The sequence below is a fragment of the Meriones unguiculatus genome, chromosome 8, assembly GCF_030254825.1.
Source record: "Meriones unguiculatus strain TT.TT164.6M chromosome 8, Bangor_MerUng_6.1, whole genome shotgun sequence".
Taxonomy (NCBI): Eukaryota; Metazoa; Chordata; class Mammalia; order Rodentia; family Muridae; genus Meriones; species Meriones unguiculatus.
The window spans coordinates 115,376,219-115,391,077 of NC_083356.1; the positions used below are offsets into that span (position 1 = coordinate 115,376,219).

The 14,859-nt window shown below is 41.8% G+C and overlaps 1 long non-coding RNA gene across 1 annotated transcript; it reads right to left on the reverse strand.

The window, feature by feature from the left end:
• Positions 1-12,756: 12,756 nt before the first annotated feature.
• On the reverse strand, positions 12,757-14,342 carry LOC132656060 (uncharacterized). The gene is made up of 3 exons (XR_009594007.1): positions 14,239-14,342; positions 12,987-13,076; positions 12,757-12,894 (listed from the first exon to the last, which is right to left on the reverse strand). It is a non-coding gene; the product is annotated as an uncharacterized LOC132656060 (long non-coding RNA).
• Positions 14,343-14,859: the final 517 nt, after the last annotated feature.

Genomic DNA, 14,859 nt, shown 5'->3' on the forward strand with positions numbered 1-14,859 from the left:
TTTGTGCTTCCAAAAAGCAAGAATTAGTGTGCCAGTAGGAAGCTGGAGGAGGTAGGACATAAAAACCACATCGCCACGGAGTCAGTGATACCCAAGGTGTGGGCACGTGGAGATGTGAGCCCAGAGGCTTCCCAGGACACGCTGTGATGTCCCTTGTACTACCTACAGTAAACTAAAAGCTTTTGGGAGTGGAAGCTGCCCTTGCTGTGGGGCTAGGTGGGCTAAAGGGGTTTCTGATGCTCAGAACTATGCCTATTTAAGTGACCTTTCCTGTGTCTAGAAACGGCTGAGTCTATTCCTTTGTGCTGTGTGTCCCACCATGAGGTGTTTTGTTTTGTTTTGTTTTGTTTTGGACACTCACTCATGGTGGCTCTTACAATGTAGAAACCAAGCCCACTCATGAAAGTCTCAGATAGAAAAAATGTTGGACCTAGCAGCAACCATTATAATCACCTTCACATCTAAGTCTGTTTTTTTTCTTTCTCCTCAAAGCATCATCATTCTTCCTAATGAGTTCTATAATTTCCCCATAGAATACGACCCATTTCGGCTGAAGCGCTGAAACTCAGCGCCAACAGTTGATCACTGTCTGTAATTTGCATTGCTCTTTATCCAAGAAAATATTCGTTCTTATTAGACAGATTGAGACCTATTATGAATGTCAATGTAACTTAATTAAAGCATAATATCGATCATAATACCACTCTCCTGACTCAAATGCCTTCCCCAATGATGCTTACGAACCTAAACCTTCACTGATGAAGTACGAAAATAAATTAGGTAAAGGCATTTTTGATGAGTTGGGGAGATTTAACCAAAGTCTTTCTTAATGAAAAAAATAATAGAAAGTGTGAGAAGAATTATATCTGCTAGATCATACACTCAAGACGACTTCAACAAAATAAAAAAAAAAAAAAAACGAGCTTTGCTACCTTTCTATCTGAACGCCAGGCAATGTTGATTAAACTCCTAAGTATTCATTTCACCGTGCAGTATAAATGTTAGCCCACACAGTGAATTCAGACTCTGTCAGTCTTCCCAAACTCTATTTATTATTATCTAAAGCGAACAAAGCATTAGAAAACGGATACAACCTCACACTTCTGGCTTAGTATTTACATATGCAACAATGCTCAGGATATCGGTGAGATTCTGTAATCATGGAGACAATCGCAAGTTTTTCAGGAAGAAAATGCCCATTTCTTTGGAAAGATATTTTAATGGATTTAAGGCTAGGCAGAAAAAGGTCCCCAACAGGGTTGGTGTTGGGGAATGTGAGCCAATGGGAGGTGAATATGAAGATAATGAAGTTTCAAAACTCTGGCCATCTCGGATTCTCTTCTGTGGGTGAAGAGAATGTTGTTTATTTGGAGATTCTTGGTCGGAGAAGTATGTAGTTGTTCCAGAAATTACTGAGTTGTCATCCTAGAGCTAAACATAGGAAGAAGGAGATGGCTCAAATCTATACAGGGGTGGCCAGAGCCATAAAAGAAAAGGTGACGACAGACAGAAAAGGAGTCCCTGCCCGGGAATCCCCAGAGCGCTTAGATACATGCTGTCTTGCCACAGACTCTGGAATGAGGGTCTAAGTGATGGCCACAGTGAAAAGATCCTTTGAACTATGGGAAGTCTGTGGATTTTCAGCTTGCTCTTCAACTCATATCCACTGAAACACTTGTGAGTGCAAATAGCAAAAGGCAGCCCTTACTAGATTAAACAAAAGCTGGGGACTTGAGGCTGGAAATGCTGAGCCCCTGGGTGAGTGAGTAGGGAAAGAGAGAGTCTCTCAGGCCATAAACTTTGAAGGAGCAATGCTTTGGGTCTGTTTCCTGTGAAACATCAGACTGGCATCACCAAATGGCTGCAGAGTCTCTGAGGCCACCTGCTTCAACCTCACATCAAAAACAGAGACACAGACGCCCTCCCAGCCAGCGTCCAAAGACAGTCCCAGTGATGGCTTTGAACCTCAGGGACTAGACTGCTGTGTCTGGTCTGGGTTCATCTGGACTAGGTATGGAAGTAATACTGGGGGAGTAGTAGATAGCATTGAAGACCTTTATAAAATCTAGCTACCTCTCAGAATTTAGACATCTGGTCTACCAAAAAAAGTATTCCTTAACTGCTCAAAAGAAACCAGTTTTAATTCTCTTCCCATAGCTGTTATATAATAAAATTATTTTCAGCTTAACCGAATCACAGAGCTAAGAGTCAGGCCCATTTAATCTGTATCAATAGTATCGCGTTGTTGGGTAGAAATAAGATCTCTCCACTTGGCCCAGCCTAGCCCAGAGTTTTGATGGCTTCTGCCGCAGCCTCATGACAGTACTTTTAAATGAAACTCGCCATCCTTAGGCCTGAGCATTCTTGATTTGACTGTGCTTTGAAAGCTTTGCGGATATAACCGGCTCATGAATTCTCACCAAATCTAAGGCTCGCTGCCCAAACATGATGGCAGCCTTGCAGCTGAGAGGGGGAACCCAGCTGGGAAACCCCCAGAGGGTTCTCCGGGCCTCCCTCTGGGCATCCTTGCGCCGCTGTTGCAGGGCTCTCCCAATAAATGCCGAAAGTCAGAGAAGCTGGGATTCCTGCTGGCGGCTTGCAGTGGGAACCCGGCTTTAGCCAGCAATGTTTTCCAGATGTACATACGCGGGGAGATCTGCTGAGAAGAGGGCGGGTGTTTACCCTGCTAACTGGAGAGAGTGTGCGACAGACGCCCTTCGAGGTCCGAATGAATTCAAGGAATTCTCTTGAATTTGTTTAAGGTGGTGATAACCTGGTGACGAAAGCACTAGAGGGTTTCGGGAAGAAGGAGGCCTTGGGTTCAGCCCCACATTGTTTCAGATCCTGTCCCTCCCTTCCAGGCCCGTTTGCAGAAGACATTGCTGTGTGTTGTTACGGCACTTTCAAAGGTCCTGGAGTGCTGTTCTATGAAGAAGTGGGAGTCCTTTTCCTTTTGATTTCCCTTTGACTTAGGCTGAGATCTCCCAGTGTGCCGCTTTCCTTCTAAAGCTCTCCCGGGCCACACCTGGTAGAAGCCTTCTGTACTGTCAAGTGAGCAAGGCCTTTAAAGACTCAGAACCACGGACATTTGCATTTTAAAGAATGTTAACTGCCTTGATTGTGAACAGAGGCCAGAAAACACGAGAAAAGTCTGATGGCAAATGCATTATTTATGTGGGTTTGTTTTTAATTGATTGATTTGAATAATTTCGGGCAGGCTGGTGCAGACTGACAGACAGCATATGCTGTCTGGTGGCTGCCTAGCAGGCTGGCTTTTTAAAAGGGCGGCAGGTTTTCATCTGCAAATGCTGACCTTGGGCAGAAGAGTACGCTGCAAACCTGCCTCTGCTGTGACAAACATTCTCTACTTAAAAAAAAAAAAAAAAAAAGCTGCCTTGCCGGTTTTGAAATCCTTCCCCTGTACCTTCCTGCTTAGAATTCATGTCCAGGAGCCCCCTTCTGAAGTGTAAATATTATTCAGGAAAGTTGTGTATTTACCCCACTCACATCTGGGTTACATAGACTGTCTCCTTGAGTTTAATTCTTTGTCCTAAGCTTTCTGGTTGGAGGCAGTACCTAAGACTTTATCCACAGCCTCTGCATTCTTTACATTGGGGTTAATCCTTAGTCCTAAAATTGTAATACATTGGCACATTTATGTAACTAATCCCTCAAGTATGTGACTCAAAACAGCATTTTGTATTGATGATGCTGCGAATGTAATTATAACCTCACTATTAATTGTCATGCATCTTAGTCCTCCTGAGTTCAGTGTTGAATCCTAGTCTCACTATTCTGATTGGCCATTTCCTAACAAAAAGAAATGTTTCCCAGTTGCTAGGAAACATGCAGCATTGTCTGTGCCCTCTACTTTCTGCATTCTTCTGGATTCCTTCTTGCAGTCTAATTATAATTGTTTTCCTTCTGAAGGCTCTCTCTCCATTCAGAGCTGCCATTGTCATCTGATAACTGTCAGTGTTATTGTCACTATTGAATTCAGGGATGAGAAGCTACAATTTGCTCATCCTTCAACAGAATAGAAAATTGACGTGTCCTTATGAGGCATCTGCATGCTGTCAGAGAATCCATTTTCTCCCAGAGGTCTCATCTCCAAAGTCTTCAATACTTGGCATCCCTCCTGCCTCTCACATCCCTCATCTCTCTGCCTCCTGCTATATAACCCCTGTCCTTGAAGATGTAGGCTTGTGTCTACATTCAGGTTTTGTGTGTGTGTATGATGATAAAATTATGAAAAAGTAAAGTGAAGAAATCCACCCAGTCTATGAAAGCAAAACAGCACATACAACAAACAACACAAAAATAATAGAAACCACATCTAAGCATGGACCCATCGTGCCAGGCATCGACCAGTGGTTTACTTATGTTATCTGTTCTTTCTTCCTATATTCTATAGAACCCCTTATAGGGGGTTATCACTCCCACCATGAAACAGGAAGCTGAGCAGAGTCTCAGAGCCAAGACTCTAGGTAAGTGCAGTCAGGGGAGGGCAGAAGCAAAACCTCTTCAGTTAAGATGTCATTGAGCATAAGAAGTAGCAGCAATTTAGTAACAACTAAATAAGATAAGGTTTGAATTTTGAGAGAATACCAAAAGTAAGGAAAAGCATGGACCTTAAACCCAAAACTGAATCTTTGGCTCACCCTTTGGAATCGTTCTCTAACTTTGTTCTGGAAAAGTGGTGGAGCTGGACCTGTGTCTTTATAGTCTGTTGTTTGGCCATACACATTCCAACCTCCATCTCCCGCTGGGGTTCAGTGGCGCCAGACCCAGCACACACACGGCTATGCAGATTTTCTTTAACCTGGAGTCAGAGACTGCCTTTGTCACCTGCCAGAAAAATTGTCCTGAGCAAAACTTATTTATCTCACTAATTTCATTATCTAGTCACATTTGCTTTATCTTCTCATATTTTCTTTTACACGGATTTGTAAAAAAAAAAAAAAAAAAAAAAAAAAAATTGTATACTATCATATCATCTGCAGATTAGAAGGAGGATCCTGGGTAAGATGATCAATTATCATTCAGAAAGGCAAACAGGATGGACAGCAGAAGAGGGAGAAAACAGGGAACAGGACAGGAGCCTACCACAGAGAGCCTCTGAAAGACACTACCCTGAAGGGTATTAAAGCAGATACTGAGACTCATAGCCAAACTTTGGGCAGAGTGCAGGAAATCTTATGAAAGATGGGGGAGATAGAAAGACCTGGAGGGGGCAGGAGCTCCACAAGGAAAAAAAAGGGGGGGCACAGGAGTCTTTTCTGAGATTGATACTCCAACCAAGGACCGTGCATGGAGATAACCTAGAACCCCTGCACAGATGTGACCCATGGCAGCTCAGTATAAAAGTGGGTTTCCTAGTAAGCGGAACAGGGACTGTCTCTGACATGAACTCAGTGGCCTGCTCTTTGATCACCTTGTCCTGAGGGAGGAACAGCCTTACCAGTCTACAAAGGAAGACAATGCAGCCAGTCCTGATGAGACCTGATAGACTAGGGTCAGATGGAAGGGGGGAGGACCTCCCCTATCAGTGGACTAGGGGAGGGGCATAGGGGGAGAAGAGGAAGGGAGGGTAGGGTTGGGAGGGGAAAAGGGAGGGGCTAAAGTTGGGATATAAAATAAATAAATAGTCTGTAATTAATAAAAAAAAGAAATTTTAAAAAAGAAAAAAAAAGACAATAAATGGTACAAATCAGAAAAAAAAAAAAATTCCCAAGCTTCTACCCCTAGTAGCCTGTGATATCCTGAGTGGTAAATTCTGTCACTGTTTTTCCTGACAGTATTATTTTAGTAGTTGTACATACTGAACGGGGTGTTAAGTACGTATTTAACCACTCTTGCTAATGCAGATTTTTCAAATGGTCAGCTACAGTGTTCTAGCCTCCTGGGAACTCCTGCTACGGAGAAGACCCAATCTCTCCGTCTTCCTGCAGGGAACACCCTGGCATGGCTGAGTGTTCACCTTCCCTTCACGCTTTCCTCAAAGAGCCCAGGAGTCCGCTCTTTCTTTAAGACTATATAACTTCTCAAACACTAAATTCGTGCCTGGTGTTTAAAGAATACGGAAGACGCGGGTGAACGACAGGGGAGCTGGGCACGGAGTCCGTTTTACTGGGCTCAGAGGCAGAATGAGTAGAGTAAACTCTGTGCTACCGATGGTTAGAAACTTTATTTCCACGTGGACGGTATAGCGTGAACGTCTCTGTCTGCCCATCTTGAGAAACAGCAACTCCGGAAGCATAAATTAGTCTCGCAATGAGGCCAGGGAAGCCCACTGCCCAAAAGGGTTGACACGGAGACCTAGGAAGCGAATAGGGCAAGCTTAGCTGAACAGATGCGCCGCTGCTCTCCCTGTGAAAGGAGAGGAAGAAGAGGAACATCTAATTTGACTAGGAGCTCAATTCCCTTTGTTCTTTCTTTCCTGTTACACCTCATCTTGGAATTGTTCCATAAAAGGAACAAACTTAGAGAGAAAGCTCAGTTGAGAACTTACGAGAAACACAAAACCCAAAAATGGGAAAAGGACAATGAACATGCTCTGTTGAAAATCTAGGTTTATGTTGTTTTTTGTTCAAGGTTTTGAATTTTGACCTTTGAGGACTGAATCAGGGTTTAGTTGGCATATTTCTAGACAAAAAGGACAGGCATTTGCCTGTTTTTAGTTGTCAGTTTGCTGTTACTTATCTGATGAGTAGCCTTTTACATCACCCCTTTTCAACTATGAGGTTCACAAATTCCCCATAGTAGCAGGCGAAGATTCTGTTTCAGGGACTATTGGTTATGTCTTTCTGGAGCAGATTCTGTCCTGCTCTAGCCAGTACTTTCCCTTATTTTATGAGTGCTGTGTGACTGGATTTTCATTCTGTCTCCTGGATGTGTTTAAACTTTACTTTCCAGACTTGGTGTACCCTCTCAGGAATACTGTTAGACTCAGGTCGGCTCAAGCCCTGTGTGAGCACAACCATTTCCCACTGGACGGCAAGGCTGCTCACCCATCAATCATTCCTGTTAGCCTTGGTATGCTTGGGCTGCATCTGAATACCACAGCTCAGGCATCCACAGCTAATGCAGTCTCAGGTAGCATAAAACCTTTCTGCCAACATGTACTGGAGACTAAGCTAGCCCTGTCATTTTCTTGAATTATTGCAAATACTATATTATTAACCAAATTGTTCCAGGACTTCTTTTCTACATGGTGGGATGTTCCCTTTCGCATATTTTTTCTTGAATTATAAAATGATATTCATTCACTGTAACTAGGATTATTTAATGAAGGAAAAGGCCCTCTCAGTAGGAATTCCAGTCTTGGGCTTATTTTATACCTCATCCAAGAGAAATGAACACAAATTTAATCTAGGAACATTATAAATCAAGATGTGAAATCGGAAATCACAAGGAAACCTTGTAGGCTTCAATTTTTATTAACTTTTGCATGCATCTGTTTCATGAATTCTCTGAGCATTTTTTTTAAATCAATAGAATCAGTAATGCAGTATTTGTTATCTTTGATGTCCAGAATGTGTGTTTCTTTACCCATGGTGCTTAAAATAGATGCTGCCTGTCATAAGTGATCAGCTCCTAGAAGCAAAAGCGAAATCATGGCTTCTTATAATAGCACAGAGCAATTCCTCTGGTACAGTTTCTTAGTGTGTTCATTTGCCTCAGGTTAGAATGGGAAACTTTTAGGTCTGCTGGCAACACTGTGGAGCATACCAGTTTCTATGCACAATGAATCCCCCAGGGACAAGACACAGGTCTAACATTTAATTAAGATGACACCCTTCTCCCACTGGACCTCAACCCTACACTGGAGGCTACTGTGGAATTCTGAGAGTGGGAGAAATAGTTTTCCCTGGAGGAGAACCTCTCAGTTGGTTACCCATTACCAAGTGGTCGGCCCTGAAACCTTATACAAACAAATAACATTGTATGGACTGAACAGGTTGTGCTTATTATATAGGAATTTATACATGTTTGTATGACATACGTCCTTACCCATTTGGGTAACTGTCAATATTTATTTTAAATGAGGCCATGAATTTGTGGGGAAAAAAAAGCTATAGAGTCATACATGGAATGGGCTGAAGAGAAGAAAAGGGAACAGGAAATGATCTCAGTATGATTTTAATTTCAAACAATAAAAAAAATGCACACATGCACACACAAAGACAGGTACCCCTCTATGCCACCTTTCTTTGTGTCAGTTTTAACCAAGTTCTCATTTTAGCTGAGGCAAAGTAAAGGTTTGCTGGGTTAGGAAACACAGCACCCAACATCATACCTTGACAGTGTTCGGTTCTTATTGTGTGTCCACTAATTAGTTTTATGGTGATGATTGGACATCATCAAATTTTCGTAAGTTGCAGCAGTAAGCTAGCACCTTGCCAGTCCCATCACCAGGTGGCAATCTTTCTTAGCAGCACATCCACTAACTCGACAAGGTAACTGAAGCACAGATAAAATCCAGGAACCAAAGGTATGTGTAGATCATCTTGACATCCCTGCTGGAGATATGGATCATATTCATATTCTATATAAAGACATGGGATGGAGGTGGGTTTCTATGTAGAGAAAGCTGAACATGGGCTACACAAAGCATGGGATGTCAGACTAGAACCTTTTCAGGGCTGGACAAGCTCAGCTGGGGAGTCTAAGAAAGGTAGGAAGGAAGTAAGGAGTCAATAGGAAGAGAAATCGTGGGAGAGAGCAGGGGTCCTACGTGCAGAGAAAAAAAGAACTATTCATCAAGACTTTTCATTTTTGATGGAAAATTCTATTAAAATTGGTTCAAACCGAGGTATAGAAGAGAAAAGCATCAAGGTAAGGGAAAGGAAGTTTTACCATTTGTTGGCTTTACTTTTATTGATAAGAATGGGTCTCACCAGGTAATCCTAACTGGCTTGAAACTCACTCTGTAGACCACGCTGGCCTCAAACTCACAGAGATCCACCTGCCTCTGCCTTCCAAGAGCTGGGATTAAAGGTGTGCACCCAAAAGGAAGTTTACAGCTAGCATTCTGGGAAGCTGAAGACTTCACTAGCTCATTTTTTTTTTGTTTCCATCAGAAGTTGAAGAAAATTTTATTTAATAAATATAAATGGACAATTATAAAACACATTGGGACAAATGCTGCAACTAAGAAAAAGCAAAAGTATTTTTTAGGTTGTTGTGGGACACTGTCCCCTGGCTATGACATGGCCATTGCCCTCTTGATCTGTCAGTGTGGTTGACCAAGGAGACCTGCACAGGCTTGGATCTGTTACCTCTCCTATCATGAACTGTGGGGAGGGGGGAAGGTTGCTTACAGGACCCTGCCTCTCCTCAAGGACTGATGTACAGTTCACAGCTGCTGGGAGGGAAAGCTCCCTCCCCCAATTTTATGCAATTCATGGTTGCTTGGGGTGGAGAGACAGAGTCTATGTACCTGTCCAGTGTTTAGTTGGCCATAAGTTGCCCACGCTCCTGTAAGTAACCCCAATTAAGCTCATTTGTTTATCCACTGCGCTTGGGTGGAATCATTACTTTGTTGATGTCACGTCTGTAGTGAATAGATGTTTGTTCATCTCTCAGGAAAATCACAACAGAGGGCACTCAGAGCCCAAATGAGCCTAAAAAATATAAATTATAAGGATACCAAGCTATATCATAATACAAGTTCCTGGGGGGCGTCTGCATGTAAATGAGCATGGAAAGAGTAGAATCAAGGTATCTTTGTATGTAGTAGAATGTCTCCATGAAAGTCATCAGAAGCCACAGGTGGCCAAGTCATACCTTGCAACCTTTTAAAAAATAGTAAGAAAGTGTTCGATGTAATTTAGGGTCATCAGCTAGCATCAATAATGACCTGTGCCATGGCACTGGCTCCACTGATAACTATATAACTAGGGTTTGTAGTTCGTTCATCTCTTCTCCACCTTTCTGGAATTTAGAGTATTTGCAAGATGGAAAGCCTGACTCCAGACAAGTCCTCTTTGAGCTGACTACAGAAGATTGTTTCCAGTGATCTCTATTTTTTCAGTCTTAATTTTATTTTATGTATATGTTTGTTTTGCCTGCTTGTGCCTGTGCACCAGGTGTGTGTGGTGCCAATGGAAGCCAGAAAAGTGTCAGATCACCTGTAACTGGGGTTAAAGACGGTTGTGAGCTGCCGCACTGGTGCTGGGGATCCAGGCAGTGTCCTTAACTGCTGAGCCATCTCCTCGCCTTTCATCATTCTCATTAGATACGTTGACTTTGACACACTGGCATCTGTCCTAACTTGCTTTCTATTGCTATGATAAACACCAGGACACAAAGAACCTTGGGAAGGAGAGGACTTACATTCTTCTCTTAGAGCTTATAGTCCATCAGGAAGGGAAGTTGGGGCAGGAACTCAAAGCAGGAACCATGGGCAGGAACCCACGGAGGGACTCTGCTTACTGGCTCCTTTCTCATGGCTCATTTCCACGGCTTGTTCCTCATGGCTTTTCCTTAGGGCTCATTCCCCATAGCTCCTTCCCCATGGCTCGTTCCTCATGGCTCAGTCCTCATGGTTTGTTCTTCACGGCTTCTTTTTCCTGTTTATTTTATACAACACAGGGCCACCTGCCAAGGGGTGGCTCTGTTCACAGGGAGCTGGGCCCTTTCACATTCATCATTATTCAAGAGAATGCCCCACAGATCTGCCTAAAAGTCAGTCTGACTTTGGAATGTGACATGGCTCTCACACACTCAAATCTGTAACAGTTATACTTACCTGCACAAGACAGGGCCAAGAAGCGTGCTGTCTTGCTTACAGAAGGGGGACCCATTAATGGTTGATGGGGGAGTATAATGGATCATCTGGCTTGTCAACTTGACTGCATTCCAAATCAACCAAAAAACGAGGAGCTGGGTGTGTCAGTGAAGGATTTTCTTGACCAGATTATTTGAAACATGAAAACCCTCCATAAGCCTAGGTGGACCTTCTGGTGGCAGCCTGGATAAAAGGACGTAGAAGAAGGAACTTTCCTTTTTGCCTGCTTGTCCTTATTCTTCCTACCAAGCCCATCTGTCCTGTTGCTGTAGCAGTCCTGCTTCTTCAGTATTCCAACACAGACTGAAGACTAGAATCTCTCCAGGAAACTTCCTGGCCTCTGTGGCAAATTGGGACCACAGGGATGTCCAGACTTGTAGACCGAGCAGTTAACAGATTCTCGGTCTTTCCAGTGTGAGATAGCCACTGTTAGACTGGCCAGACTTTAAACATCATTAAGCTAATCTAACAAATCTGCTTTTAATGCACCGATTTATTTTATCAGTCCTGTTTCTTTATAAAACCTAACATGGTGGGGGGGATATTTTCATGAGTGGGGTAGCCACTGGCATTGTACCCTGTTCTTATAAACAAACTCTTACTTATGCTCCTTTAAAAAATAAAACTCTTGGATTAAAAAGAAAGAAAGAAAGAGAGAGAGAGAGAGAGAGAGAGAGAGAGAGAAAGAAAGAAAGAAAGAAAGAAAGAAAGAAAAAGAAAGACAGACAGACAGATGTGGAAATAAAAGCATGCTAGCTGGGAAGAGGAAGAGAGGGAATTAATGTGACCGGAAGGGGAACAAGAGAGAGTAACAGGGGTGAATATAATGTAAATATATACATGCATATATGTGTGGAAATGTCATAACAAAACTATTATGTATGTTTACTATATGTCAATAGAAAAATTAAAAGGGGTCTCCACGCCCATGCATTTATGAATTTAGAGCTATGTACATAGGATGTTAGAAGTAGCACTAATTTATAAATTAAAAACAGAGAGCTATGCCCCTCTTCAAGTCCAGGAATTGGAGAGGGGCATAGGAGGAGAGGAGGGAGGGAGGGGGCTACAGCTGGGACACAAAGTGAATAAAGTGTAATTAATGTGAAAATAAAACTTTAATTAAAATAACAGAGAGCTTAGCCTTTCTAAATGGAAAGTGTTCATTCAAAGAAAACATTATTAATAAGTAGAATTCTAAGTGTGTTTACAAAGGCTGCATGCTTCAAAGGGCTAAGTCTTAGATATAAGGAGAACTGACTTCAACAAAACCTGTTTCTGGAACTCATTCTGGAGAAGTCACTCCATTTGGAAAATGAAAAGATGGCTCCTGTTGAATAGTTGATGCCATGGTGAGCTGTTTAAAATCCCGCTGAAATGTCATTTTAAGTAGAAGATGGGAAAATGTCAAATTCCAATTATAGGCGCTATACTTAGAAGGCTACTTTACATTTTAAGGTAAAAAGTAGAAATTCAATATGGAAATTCAGGAGGGAAAAATTGTGTTCTTTCCAGCTATGCTCTTTGAAATGTTCTATAATGTCTAGACAGATGTGTCTTGGCCATAAGAAAATTCTCTTTTAACATCAATAATTTAAGATGATGTTTAAAATCCAAGATGGGGAGTACTCAAAGAATATAAATAAAATCTTCAAGTTCACAGTATGCATACTTTCCTGACAACTGTTAGGAAAATCACTTCATTCGCTTATGGTATTTTCCATATCTGTAAAATAGTATGCTAGAAAGGGCATTAATAAGGGTGAGCCTTACTGTCAGATAAAGTGTTTTGTGACAAGCAATGGAAATCAGGAATTTTAAAAATCTAATTTTCTCTTAGAAGGTAAATTAATACCCAGCTGAGACTGGGTCAGTTTCATGTTGGCATAATCTAGTTACAGCTAAGTCAGAAATAAAGGGTCAGACCGATAGGACAGACACAAAAATACTTATTCTGCTGGAAATGCTTTCAGTTGCGACATTGAAGAAATCTATAAAACGTGATTTTTTTTCCACAAGAATAATAAGAGGGGGTTGGGGATTTAGCTCAGTGGTAGAGCGCTTGCCTAGCAAGTACAAGGCCCTGGGTTCGGTCCTCAGCTCTGGAAAAAAAAAAAAAGACAAAATAACAAAAAGAATAATAAGAGCCTTGAGGTAGGTGGCAGAATTTGACTCCACAACCAGCACGTCATACCTTCTGGTTCTTCGGCCACATAGAATCCAGACCAAATTCAGGCTAATCCTCCTCTGTGCATAGATGGCTGGAGTTCTCCTGTCTTAGCTCCTGTGAAAGTTGTAATGAGGAAGCACAGATGTTTACCCCCCAGGGAGGAAGTGCCTGCTCCCAGGGGAAACTTGCCAGCCGGAACACATGACGTCAGGTGGCTGCAGGAAACTTGCTTCCAGAGGTAAAGCAAGAGCTTCCTGGGTGGTACTTTAATCCTTACTCAAAATATTTTTAAACTATGGTTGCTTATGGAGCTTAGGAAAGGCAGAGTTAGGGCCAAGGATGCAACTCAGTCATAGTATGCAGAAGGCCCTGGATAACTGATCCATGCTACAACAACAACAACGAAAAGAAGAAGAAAAAGAAGGAGAGGGAGGTTTCTTTCTTTTCTCCTCTCCCTGCTCCTGGTTAGGAGGAGGAAAGAAAGGAGACAGAGAGAGGACGGGGGAGGGAGGAAGGAATAGAAAAAGGGGGGAGGGAGAGGAAAAAAAAGGCAGACATAGTAACTGATGAAAAGTTGTTGGTTTTTTGTTTTGTTTTGTTTTGTTTTGTTTTGTTTTTTAACATTTCGGAATCTTCTATGAAAAGAAATGTCCATATACAAATAAACCGTTTTATGTATTCCAAATGGCTTCTGTGATGAGCAGAGAAAAAGCTTTAGATGATGACAGCAGAAGGCCTTCCAGGGTTCACCGAGCAATTTGAAGTATGAGCCAGATAAACAGTCCTTTGGACTTAGATTTGCGCTTTTCAGTATGCACGGTGGAGTGTGGGCGGGTGACATTTTATAGATATTTTTGTATCATTACAGTTTTCCACTTTAAAATGAGAGATAAATTTGAGAAAGTTGTGTGTAACCCAAACTCTGGATTTTGAAATCACCTCACAGAGCTGAGTAAAGGGGACAAGCGAGTGCTTCACCCTCACCCAGGCTCTGTGAGCGTCTCGCTGGCTTTGACTAGAGCCAGGTCCACGTACCTTATAAAGTCAATATTTATATAGCAATTTTACTTTTCATGCAAGGTGAAATTCCTAATTACTTCTTCCATTTTTTTTCTTTGAGGTTGAGCAGCTTCCATCATTAATCCAAAGTTATTTCTACTTATGATTAACTGAACCAGCCACTGACTCAAAGGAGAACTAATTATTGCCTTCCTGCCTTGCTGATGCATGGTATTAGAACATATAATTAGGTGAACTCAAAACCACCACAAGTTACCTGAGAAACTCGATTTCTGCTGTTGGTCACGTGATGATGTTCATTCTTCACCAGGAAAGTAAGCGGAAATGCCGTGCAGCCATGTTTGGGGTTTGTGTGAGTCAGCTCTAACACTGACTGGAAACTGTGTTGCAATCAATCAAATACGCTGCTTCACGTCTGTGACCTAAAAGCTTAGCTTTCACATTTTGACGCGGTTGAAAGCTTCAAAAGAGGAATGCCATTTTGTGATATTATTAAAAATTATATACAATTTGGTATCCATAAAGTTTTAACAGGATAGCCATATTCCTTCATTTATTTAACTTATAGTTACTTCTTATTACAAAAGCAGCAATGAATGGTTTTCAAAGAAACGGTATGGCTCATTTAAAGTATTTGCTATATTACATTTTACAAAAAGATTCCTGATGTGTTGTATTTCACATATGGGGTATGTGTCCCAGCAATAGAGCCTAGCATAGAAAAATAATGTTTATGTTTGACTTAAGTGAAATTCTAAAATATCATAAAGTTGAACTAATGTGGACATTCTGTAAACATATAACAGTACAAATAGAAACTAGTCATATCAAAATGACAAATACATGGGTGACTTTTAAAATGTATTTGCATACTTTT